The sequence below is a fragment of the Canis aureus genome, chromosome 12, assembly GCF_053574225.1.
Source record: "Canis aureus isolate CA01 chromosome 12, VMU_Caureus_v.1.0, whole genome shotgun sequence".
Lineage (NCBI taxonomy): Eukaryota > Metazoa > Chordata > Mammalia > Carnivora > Canidae > Canis > Canis aureus.
Genome location: NC_135622.1, coordinates 12,258,580 through 12,271,093, shown reverse-complemented (window position 1 = coordinate 12,271,093; position 12,514 = coordinate 12,258,580). Strand labels below are relative to the sequence as shown.

At 36.2% G+C, this 12,514-nt stretch overlaps 1 protein-coding gene across 3 annotated transcripts in view; it reads right to left on the bottom strand.

The window, feature by feature from the left end:
• The window catches only part of CSDE1 (cold shock domain containing E1), a 39,751-nt gene that overhangs the window by 25,808 nt on the left and 1,429 nt on the right, over positions 1-12,514 (bottom strand). For all 3 annotated transcript variants that reach the window (XM_077842770.1, XM_077842772.1, XM_077842773.1), the window contains exon 2: positions 5,701-6,088. The gene's annotated coding sequence lies outside the window, so the exon portion shown is untranslated. The remainder of the gene's footprint in view (positions 1-5,700; positions 6,089-12,514) is intronic.

Sequence of the window (12,514 nt, the reverse complement as noted above, 5' to 3'; positions counted from 1 at the left end):
GAATCCAATATTCTCAATTACCTGTCTCCCTAGAGTATACACAAGGTAATCCAATGGGGGTGTGGGAAGAAAATATTACAACTGTATTCATTTTGCCCAGAGATAAAAAAATTTACCTTTTATAAATATTACCATGCACTTCCGAGAGAGTACTCACTGAATTGGTGGGTGAGATCACATCACATATCACACACACTACTTGGGTGTTGTGAGGAAGGGTGAAGAACTCCACAAGAGGCTGACAACAAGTGAAAGCCTCACTCATTTACTTTCAGCATATTACAACTGGTATTTGCCCAATTAAGTGGACATACAGATTTAGCTAGTTTAGCTAAATTGCCCTAACAAACAGGCAAATGACTGAAGAATCTGAGATAGAAAATAATCCTAATAAGGCAAGCACATGCAAAGAAAATGAATGGACCAGACACTTCTAATCCTAGTACTAGTTCTTTGACCTCCAATCTTAACATAAAACGACCATTTAATAAGATCTCAACAAGTCTGCCAAAATGTTAATATCAAGACTATGATACAGACGGATACTAGGAAAAATAAAACACACTACATGTGTATATACTGTTCCTCAGACAATAATTCATGATGGCATAAAGTTTTTAAACACTTAAAAACTAAGCATTTAGGGATACCTGGTTCCCACCTGGGTGACTCAGCGGTTTGGCACCTACCTTCGGCCCAGGGTGCATGATCCTGGAGTCCCAGGACTGAGTCCCACATCAGGCTCCCTGCATTGAGCCTGCTTCTCCCTCTGCCTATGTCTCTGCCTCTCTCTCTGTGTGTCTCTCATGAATAAATAAAATCTTTTAAAAAACAAAAACAAAAAGCTAAGCATTTAGATATAGTATTTTTAAGTGAAAGTGGAAAGTTTCTGCACTGTTAACAGGTAAACTTTATATTGCTTATTTCATCTTTATTTGTATCACTAGATTTTACAACACAAGTATAATCACGATTTCTAAGTACATACACATGTACACATTGTACATGCTATTAGATTTACTAACAATTTGATCAAATTAATTTGAATACTATTCTAGGTCTAAGATATATCTTGGATCATGACTTTTTCAAGCTGGGCTTTTCTCTTATTTGGATGACAGTTCTAATTACCATACAGGTAAGAACACAATACTGTGATTTATAACAGGCCATGAAGTCACACAAAATCTCAAGTCTCCAAGTCCTACCATACATTCCTGCAGGCATAAGGTAAGACTCTTGTTTTTCTAAGGGAAAATGAGACAGAATTACAAGGAATTAGAGCTATCCTTTCCTTCTAAGATTAAATTGTTTCCCAACAAAGGTTCTGGAACTTAGGTTGTATTGCTCTCTAGTCTCACTTCACCTCTAACTGAACATCAAAACACAACTGAAAAAGGGCATTTCCTTTCTCCTAGCATCTTTGCTGATTGATGTTTCTTTCTCTAGCCTTTATCCATTTGGGGTTCTTTTCTTTAAGGAAAAACCTATTACTCAAGCAATTTCAGATAAAACAATAGGTTAACAACCTTCCCTTCAAAGAATTCCTCACAATTCAGGCTAGACTACATTTCTATGGTACTGTAAAATTTTCTTAACCAGTACCACTAAAACTTTAAAGAAGCACCACTAAACAAATGAAAGTTCATTTAAAAAGCACCATCAGGGCAGCCCCAGTGGCCCAGCAGTTTGGCGCTGCCTTTGGCCTGGGGTGTGATCCTAGAAGACCCAGGGTAAGTCCTATGTCAGGCTCCCTGCATGGAGCCTGCTTCAACCTCTGCCTGTCTCTCTCTCTCTCTCTCTCTCTCAATCTCTGCCATGAATAAATAAATGAAATCTATAAACAAATAAATAGCACCATCAATTACATAAAAGTGTAACTCCAATGGAAAAAGTAGAAGGCTCAACAGACGCTTCTTTATAAAAAAATCAAGATGCACATATACCCACAAAAAAGGGTGGAAGGGAAAGGACTAGTAATATAAACGTTATTTGGCTTTTTTTTTAATAGGGGAAAAAATCAATTTATTTGCTCACCTTAGCATACAAATATATATTCAAGATAGAGTTAAATACTCCAACAAATATCAAATAAAAATCTACTAATAAAAGTTTTGGAAGACTTTCTAAATTTGAAATAACTGATTATATGAAAAGTACAAGCTTTTATATTCAAACTTAAGGAAAACTAATACAAATACCTCAGCGTATTATTAAAGAAATTTAAGTAAATCAGTAAGAACTCCTTAATGGTTGCCCCTTTCCATATTTTGCTGTCTGCAATTTGTTATCCCCTTCCCCCCAACAGCAGTCTGGAAGCAGGTGATTCCTCCTGACATACCTCAGAAGGCCAACAGCAGCCTCACACTACATCACTATTTGTATGTCATTCATTCTTTCATCTCATCATGTAGGCACCTTACTTTCTTACAACAAGGGCAAGTACAGTACAATACGACATTCTGAGACACAGTCACATAACTTTTATTATTGCTCTATATTAATATCTTACTGTACCTAATTTATGTTAAACTTTATCACATGTATGAAGGTATAGGAAAAAATACAGTCTATACAGGGTTTGATACTATTCGCAGTTTTGGGCATCCACTGGGGGTCTTAGAACATAGACCCTGTGTATGAGGGAGTCTGAACTGTACTAGAATAGAAGCTCCATGCAGGCAAGGACTTCTTGTTCAAAGCTAAATCCCTAAAGTCTACTAGACAAACACTTAGTGGCACATATTAGGCACTCATTTGTTTAATACTCAAAGTATTAAGACAAATTAGTCTTAAAGACCATTCATTAAACATTATACACAAAACACAAGAAAAACTTCAAGTTCTGGCAATAAAAAATTTTGATAAAGCAAATCAATCATTCATCAAACCAACAAAAATCAAAGATTTAAAAAAAAAGATTTTATTAATGAGAGAGAGAGAGAGAGAGAGAGAGAGAGGTGAGGGGGGGGGTGCAGAGACACAGGCAGAAGGAGAAGCAGGCTCCGGGATGGGAGCCTGATGTAGGACTCAATCCTGGGTCTCCAGGATCAGGCCCTGGGCTGAAGGTGGTGCTAAACCGCTGAGTCACCTGGGCTGCCCCAAAATTAAAGATTTAAAAATAGTGAGAAAGTAGGTTAAGAATATGCTCAAATATTTTTATGGTGGTAAAATGGTGCAACCTTTCTGAAAATGCAGTTTAGCAACATTTATCAAAATGTGGTGTTGTTTTCCTTAATAATCCCAATGCAGGAAACCGATCCTGGAGCAATCCTAGACAACACTTCATGCACAAATGTATTCACAGAAAAGTACCTGAAAACAACCTAGTCTAAAGTTGGTTCAAGAAATCACACTAATTTATATAAATGCTTTGCAGTCATTAGAAAGGATGTATGCTTATGCTACAATAGGAAATGACAAAAGAGATATCTATGCAGTATGATTTTAAATGTATTAGAAAAAAAAAAAGACCAGAAAAATCTGGTTTAATGCTCACAGATTTAAGAAAACACTTGGAAGGTATATTAAAATGGTAATTGGGGACAGAATCCAGTACTCACTTCATGGCTCACAGTCTTTTTTCCCAAGACTTATTTCAATGAGAGAGAGACCGAGAGAGAGAGAGAGAGAGAGAGAGAGAGAGAGAGAGAGAAAGCAAGCGTGTACGTGCACGTGTGTGAGCGTGTGGGGTTGGGGGTGGTTGCATGGACAAGCAGACTCCACGAAGAGATGATTAGGCTAAAAAAAAAAAGCACTTCTACTTTAAATCCATTTCTACAATTCATTTCAATGAAATGAAATGGAAGCTTTAGTTCCAGTCTTTTTTATCCATTTGAACAGTCAAGATAAAACTGTACAGTTTTCACCTGGGTAGCATAGTCAGTTAGGCATCTGCTTTTGGTTCAGGTCTGATCCCAGGTCCTGAGAGCAGGGCACCCTGCTCTGTGGGAAGTCTGCTTCTCCCTCTCCCTCTGACCCTCCCAGCCATACCTGTGCTCTCTCTCAAATAAATAAACCTTAAAAAAATAAACAAAAAAACTTGTACAGTTTCGATCTGCATTATCTCATCTAACCCAGCACAATTAGAGACAGGCTAAAATTATTTTTAAAAATCAGATGAGGTAAGAAGAAACAAACAGAAAAAGCAAACAATAAAACAGCCTTAAAACTGAGTATATGACTGTTTAGAGAACAGAGATCATTTAAGTAAATTGGTATTATTGGTAGTTTTCAGCTAAGGAGTAATTTTGGTCCACAGTAAGGTCATTACCATAGTAGGCTCATCAACCTTTAAATAAATTGCAGATTAAAGACCCAAGTGCTTCCTGAAATGGTGATAAGGCTTTTATAAGACAACAACCTAGGAGTAACCTACTATTTTCATTCCTCATTCTATTTGATTGCTACAACATTTTAAAAAAGGTTTACCACCAAATTCTCCTTGAAATTATCTTCCTTGGTATTCCTTCCTGGCCACCTCTATTTCTTTCAACATTCTCTGGCACTTCATTTATAACCTATAAAGTGAGGACTCCTTTCTGAATTTCAAGCCTTTATTTCTATCCAATTTAGAAAATCAAAACTAAAGATTAAAAAGGAAAATTACCTTTCTTAATCCTCCCTCCCCAAATAACCAGTTTAGCATTCCCTGCTAGTACATTTTCTCAACTTCAGATTACTAACTAACCAATGCAATAGATTTCCACAATATATTTAAGCTTTCAGCAAGGCCCTATTAAATTTCCCTATTCCTATGAACAGAGGTTTCGAGCTTGTACAACTGGATAGACTAGATCAATTCCCCCCAGGCTCATCTTCACATTCAATTACTTGGTTACCAAGTCCTATTACTTCTACTACCAAAACATCTATTGCTTCTTTCTCTGCCTATACCCTAGCCTTTATCCTCCTTATATTCTATCCACTGCTCTCAACAGGCCTTCCTGTCTTTAGCGTATCCATTTAAAAGTTGCACCATGTTTTTAAAGATACACTTCTGAATATCTAACTTTAAGTGTATCTTTAAAATCTGAAGCAACTAAATGATATCAGTTTTGAAATTTAAAAAGCCCATTAAGCCCTTGTTTATAAATATAAACATCTGATGACTTCTCCACAAAGTCAAATACAGTTAGGCCTTCAGAGCCTGCCTCCAGTAAACTTTCCTTTCTAATTACTCTCTCTACCCACAAAACTGTATTTCCTACTGTTTATAATGGAATACTCACTATATACTACATGCTTTCAGATCTCCCTGAATCTGGTCATTCTGTTGCTGCTACCAGAGGAGTCTTCTCCCTCTTAAATGTCCCTTCTCTCTAAGCTTTCTCTATCCCTTTAGAGAGACCTCTGAACACAGACTGTGAAGGGCATCCATAACTGAAACCCTAACTTTGAAACAGTACAGATGTGAGTTTTTCTTTCTGAGACCAGTAAATTAAGAGAGATACACACATATTAACAAATGTAATCCTGTGTGAAAAATCCCATAGTTTGGCCATAAATATTGTTTTAGTTTAATAAAAAGACAATAAGTTAAATAATCCAGTCTTGATATTTTCAGACTAGTTGAGAATATAAACTGTTAGAATACCGTTAGAAGAGAACAGATTAAAAAGATTTTATATTTGACCAAAACAATTAGGAAATTAAAAATTTACAAACTGATTCTTGCTGGAAAAAAAACGAAAAACCTACCTCGCAGTGATAATCAAATATTGCACTTTCAGTAGTATTTGCTGATTCTTCTTTTTCAGCACACGTTTCAAAGGATGAAAGTTGCTAGTATTAAAAAAAAAAAAGAGCGAGAGAAAATGATCTATCAAGCTAATAAAGAATACAACTGCTGCTGCACCGGGCAATCTCACAGTACAGCACTGAAGAAAACAAAGACTACTAGCAGCGTTGGGAAGTGCTCTTTCAAAGCTGTTGAGTAGGCACAAACTTCTTGTTTCAGATCAAGTGTTGTGTCTTCAACTTAAGTGTACTCTTCTTTGGTCTTGTTGTTTCGAGGTTTGTTCCTTGTCTGATCTGAACTTGAAGCAGCAAGTTTCAGGTGGTAAAGTCTGTTCTGTTACACTTCATACTAGAGATACAAAATGAAGACATTAAGTATAATTTACATAAAAAACCAGGACAGAGGGTTGGTAGAGGGATAAGCTCACTTCTTCATAAACTTAGTATCATTGGTTAAACAAGTAATGCAGGAAACCTGGAGGCACATTCATTTGATGTTATTTGAGAAATCTTTCAAGTGCTAATGGATACTACCTCCTTTGGTATCACACACTCAGAATGGGAAATTATTTCACACTCCTTGGTGACACCACCACACCATAAATTCTAAGTTATACAGCATAATATTCAGCTTAACGCAAATGTTTTATAAGCACCTAGCACTGTGGTAGGCGTGCTACCACACAGGAAAAATAAAAGAAGTTCCTGTCATCGCATAATTTACGCTCTTGTTGAAAAGACAAGAGTTACAGGTGGAGAAAAACCAGAATATAAAATACAGAAAATGCCAAAAATTCATTTTCTCAATATCTAAGTACTGTGTCATATACCATTTCCTAGAACTACTAATTATTCACCACTGTATGTACATTGAAGCAACATGGTGAGCACAGAGAAGACTTTTAATCAGAAGTGGAGGCTTAATCTGGAGAAACAGGTAAATTTTTAAGAGAATTAAAACAGCTGAGTATTCTAGGCATGTCACATAAGCCAAACACAGGTATGCCACTAAATTCTAAGGTTCTTGAAAGCAGGGACCATGTATATGATTTTTTTTAAAGGATTTATTTATTTATACATGAGACAGAGAGCGAGGGAGAGAAGGAGAGAGAGGGAGAGACATAGGCAGAGGGAGAAGCAGGCTTCCCGCAGGGAGCCCGACACAGGACTCGATCCTGGATCCTGTGAGCGGAAGGCAGACGTTCAACCCATGAACCACTCAGGCGTCCCATGATTTTCTATGCCTGACATCAAGGGAGGTTTATTATGTGAAAGACTGTGACAACAAGTGTGGCTTGTTGTTTCAGAGGAATCAATAGGCTAGTCTGGCCAGAACAGAGGGGCTGGCTCTAAGTGAAATGGGATATGCGGTGTGACAGGTGTAGTGGAGCCAGATTATGAAGTATTTCAACTTGATACAACAGGAAATAGTCTTAGCTCTTGATGAAAGGGTATTAAGTCTTGAAATCCTATGGGAGATAATTTAGTGAAGGAAACAGAAATCTCGTTTGAGCTGTTGCCAGAAATAGATGAGAAATATCTATAAAAAAGAAACAAGATGAGAAAAGACAGGGAAGTGAAATACATAAGCCACAGAACTGTGTTTTATACGACCATAAAAACGATTCTTTTGCACTGATTCAAGTATTAACTAAACCGGTGCCATTAGCTAAATGATTTACACAGGGAGAAGAAAAGGATAGACTTAGTTTCAGAAATGAAAAAAAAAAAAGAACAGTGTATTTATTTTAAAATCAGAAATAAAAATGACTATATGGTGAGAGGCTAGAGCTTGTGAAATAGTCTAGACCAGGGGAGCTCAAGTCCATTCACTGACACAACCTAGTAAAATGCCACAAACAAGTCACTTCATCTCTCAAAATTTCAATTTCACATTATGTAAAATGAAAACTTATCAACAGTAGATAGGTGGCTGGGTTTTATTTTCTTATGGCTATACCTAACATTCCCTGACTTTAGATTACTTCAAATATCAAATACTACATTTGCCCATCTTTCAAATTTTATTTGGATCATTCCATTTCCCAGACTAAAGACTTCTTAGAGCAATGGTTGCCAATTATATGGGAAGCTTTAAAAAATACTTATGCCCAGTCCCCACTTAAAGAATAATTTAACTGGATGAAGTAGGGCCACTTCTGTTATCTTTAATTCTTCCCACTCCATCTCCACCCCCAATGTTTCAAGTCTTATCAGTATTTCCTTCAAGAGATCTTATGTCCTAAATGATGCCATATTTTAGTCCAAGTATCTAACGCATCTTTAACTTCCACTGTCAATCCTTTCCATTTTCTTTCACATAACACTGCCCGACTGATCGATATAAAATCCCAATTTCACCTCATTTTTTTGTCCAAAATCTTTAGTCGTTTTTCCAGCATCCTAGATAGGAAGTTCTTAATCCTGGCTGCATGTCCTACCCAACCACCTGGATTACTTTAAGTGAAAAAACAAAACAAAACACAAAAACAAAACCAAAGCCTGGATCCTACCTCGAGATTCTATTTTAATTTCACTAGGGTTAGGTCCCAGGAGTTGGTTTATTATCCTCCCTCCAACTCGGGCCCCTGTGTTTCTGACTTGCAGCCAGGATTTAAGAACCATTATTTAAGATGTTCTCTATTCTACCTTTTCTTCTTTTACTTTTTTGACTGCTCTCCAGTTCTCCTAGATAGGTGCGTTTTCCTGCTTAATCCTTAAATATAACCCTTGCGAGATTCCTGAATTCTAGTCTTCTTCATGCATATGAGTCTTCCCAAAAGATAATTTTACCATCTTCCAAGTGACAAAAAAGTCTTGACCCTTCCATTATTACTAATTTCCACTGTGTAAGGCAGTACCTCCCATTCATTATTCTGATACCAAGTCATTTCTGCCCTTTGCTGACTTCATATTTCTATGTATCTTGTTCCTCCAATTATGAAACAAACTCAAGTTTATTTATCACAGGCCCCCTCAGCACCACCAAACTTAACCGTAACAAAAACTACAAAAGCAAAAAGGTAGTTAATCCATAATAGGAAAAAGATACCACAATTTAAGTGCAGACAGTTCTACCAACTTCTGAAATTCTTGTTTTGGTTAACTGTATAAAGTCTTACTTATCACATCAAGAAGTAACCTCTTCTTTTAAAAATACAGATTCGATACACTGGTTTAATTTTACTATCTTACACCCATATATGAACGAAAGACCTCAAAACTGCTATCTAATAAAACAGGCAAAAATTTTTATCAAACTGCTAAGGACAATACTGAATATATCATGGGGGGAAAAAATCAAGAAAAACCACCTATCTTGAAAAACTTGAATTGGATGAACCCAGTCCAGGGTATTGTATTAAGAACTGTACTGTCACTTAGTAACACAGAAATGAGACTTCCAGAATCTAAATCTGGAGTACTGCAGAGCCAGTCTTGGGCACTAATGAAGCCTATTAGGATCTATTAAAGCTCAAACAAACCCATCAACTATCATGAAAAACTGAAAGTGGCAGAATTTCACTTCATTAGTACCTTCACAGCTATGAGATTTCTGTGGTTAACTAAACACTTTTCATTCAAATTAACGCTTAATGAAACACTTAAAAAGTACCCACCGGGCATTTTAATAAAATTGGCTATGCACTTATGCCAAGATTATTAACATTCATAGTGGTGCTGACAACTCTTCTGCCTTAACCCTCTAAACACAGTGCATTCCCTGTAACCCTTAAAGGCTAGACACAAGTCACATGAAATAGAGTACCAACCAAAATACTAAGGCAATTTAAATGTTGATCTGAGAGTCTCTCTGATTGCTAAGTAATCTACTCCCTTTCCCTTTGCTCAGTTTGCACCCAGTAGCATCCCTAGTAAATAATCAACTATTATGTCAATGTTTTAGTTAGGAGTTAAAGCTAATTCCTTTACTTACACTGATAACCCAAATAGTTATTCCTTATTTCACCTGTCTCAAAATTATCCTCACCTGTTTTGTTATTTACAGTTTCCCCCCAGTTTGCTGCTTTACCTCAAAAGGACTAGTAGAAACCAAGCACATATGAGGCACTAAATATATGTTGAACTAAAACTTATGTGGCCAGCAATCCATCTAAAATGTATCACAACCCAGTTTGTCATTTTGACAAATTATTTTCAGAGTTTGTACAACACTTAGTTGGGAAGAAGGGTAATGAAAGGCTAAACCAGTCTATAGTCTCCCCACCTAACCCACTTTCTTCAGAAAGTACTTTTTTTTTTTTTGAGAAGAGCAAAGATCCAATTAAGCAGCATAGGTCTCTATTGCTGTTGTATATGAATATTATTATTACCCTAACTTCCCCATTCCTATTTCTTGATGCTTTAACTCAAGACAAGTATGTCATATTTTGCTATAACTTGTATACCGAAGTGCTTAATCGGCTTTAATTCACTTTTACTTTAGAATCTACAAAAATGATAAAGTTTAGATAATTAAAGTCAGCAACATGTCAGGCAGAAATTAAAAATTGTTGCAACTATCTTTTTGTATGTTTAGTAATAGCTATTATGATGGGTTGAGTTACCTGAACAGCTACTAAGATATTTAAAGTTCTATATCCATCTATTATTTAACTGTTTTTTACAATATACTAATACTTTGAAATGGGACAGATGCCAGTGTAGGAAGAAGCTGAATGCTCCAAACACAAGAAAATAGTGTAGACCAGCACTGTCCAACAGAAATATAGTGCATGCCATATAATTAAAATTTTTCTGGTAATCAAAGTAACATTGAAAGAAACAGGTGAAACTGACTTTAAGTCTCCTATTTAACGAAATATATCCAAAATGTTATTTTCCGTATGTAATCAATCTTTAAAAAAGTTTTCTTCGAAATCCAATGTTTAATTTACAGTTACAGACATTTCACTTCAGAATGTTCACAGTATAAATGCACAACAGCCACACATGGCTAACTAATGTCTACTGTATTGGTCACAGCAAGTATAGGCTCAGGAAGGCAAAAGGCACTGGCATGCCCAATAAATAGCAAACAAAAGGCTCTTGGGCAGACACTCTCACAGATGAAAGGAGCAGTATCCAGCAAACCTGACCACAGCAGGAGCTTAAACTTACATTTGAGAAGCAGAAATGAAAATAAGAAACTTGTTATCTTCTGGCCTTTTGATACAGCAATGGACAGCCTACATGGTAACTGTGAAGAAACTGCTAATCAGTTTATTTTCAACTACACAGTTTTACCTCAGCATTAAAGGACATAATATAAAAGCACCCCCAAAATAAAATTATCATTCAATACTTCTGAACAGAATGCTGCCTACAGAACATCATATTCGAGCTTAATAACCCTAATGAAAAATGTAGCACATGGCAGGATTAACTGAAAAAAAGTTTTGCATGGTTTTTAACTACATCAAAGTGGAAACATTCCAATTTGTAGACAAAGGAATTTTTAAAATCCTGACTTGGCAAGAAAGAATTTAACATCGAGAAATGATGGAAAACAAGAAAACAAATCATTCCTACCAAAGCAATTTCACCCTGGAGACATTCTAGCCATTAAGTCTTTCAAAAGTATTAATTTTTGTGGCCATAATTCTCTATTATGAAAAATCTAAGTTTTACAGCTCTCCATAAGATAGTTCGAGTCAAAGATCTCAAAGTAGGTTCCCTTTTGTTTTAAAAAACAAAACAAAACAAAACAAAACAAAACAGGGATTCCTGGGTGGCTCAGTGGTTTAGAGCCTGCCTTCGGCCCAGGGAGTGATCCCAGGGTCCTGGGGTCAAGTCCCACATCGGGCTTCCTGCAGGGAGCCTGCTTCTCCCTCTGCCTGTGTCTCTGCCTCTCTTTCTCATGAAATATAAATAAAATCTTTAATAAATAAAAATTAAAAAAAAAAAAACAAAGCTAAGAAGACACATCAATTCTTTTGGTGTTTATTTAACAAAATCAAAATACTATTATTTTGTAATACAGTCTTAAAATTCAGCTCCTTAAAGTCTGTCAAAACAGCATTTCCATGTTTCAACTACCTTGTCAAAAGTATGGTCCTTACAACAACATGAATGAACTTAGTAACTCTGAACCATACACTTAAAAAAAAAAGTTAAAATGGTAAATTTTATGTTATGTATATTTTACCACAATTTAAAATAAAGTAATTTTTAAAAAATGCTGGATGCCCCCAAACAGTGTGTCTTCAGATGGGTGGAGGGGAAAGCAGGAATGGAATAAAGCAGGACTACTATATGCCAGCTTTCATGCTCTCATTTTTGATTCGCAGGAATTTACTAGAACCACACTCTAAAGGTCATACTTGGGAAGTCAGAACTTATTTACAAAAAAAGAAAACCTATCTTCTGCGCCTCAAATACTTTACTTTTCAACTCAGCTGCTATAAATACTCATCTCAATGGTAAACATCCAGAGCAGCTGCAAAATCACTCAAACCACTACCATCTCTTTTATTTCAGGCCTAAGGCTAAAAGGAAACAAATAGAAACAAGGTTGAATATTTATCTAGATATTATGACTCAGGCATATGCCCATTCAGGCATAAAAACCCTCTCCTTATCCACACCAAGAACATCTATTATTCACTAGTACCCAAAAAGCACCAAGCTATTATACTGCCCCTCAATGTAGTATTGAGAATGCTTATCTTCTAGAAACTCGAAAATTACTCAGCATTTTGATATAGAATAACTCATGAGCTATAGCTTAGTACCTACGTTTTATAAACCGGTGGCTCTGGCCAAGAGCTGCCAG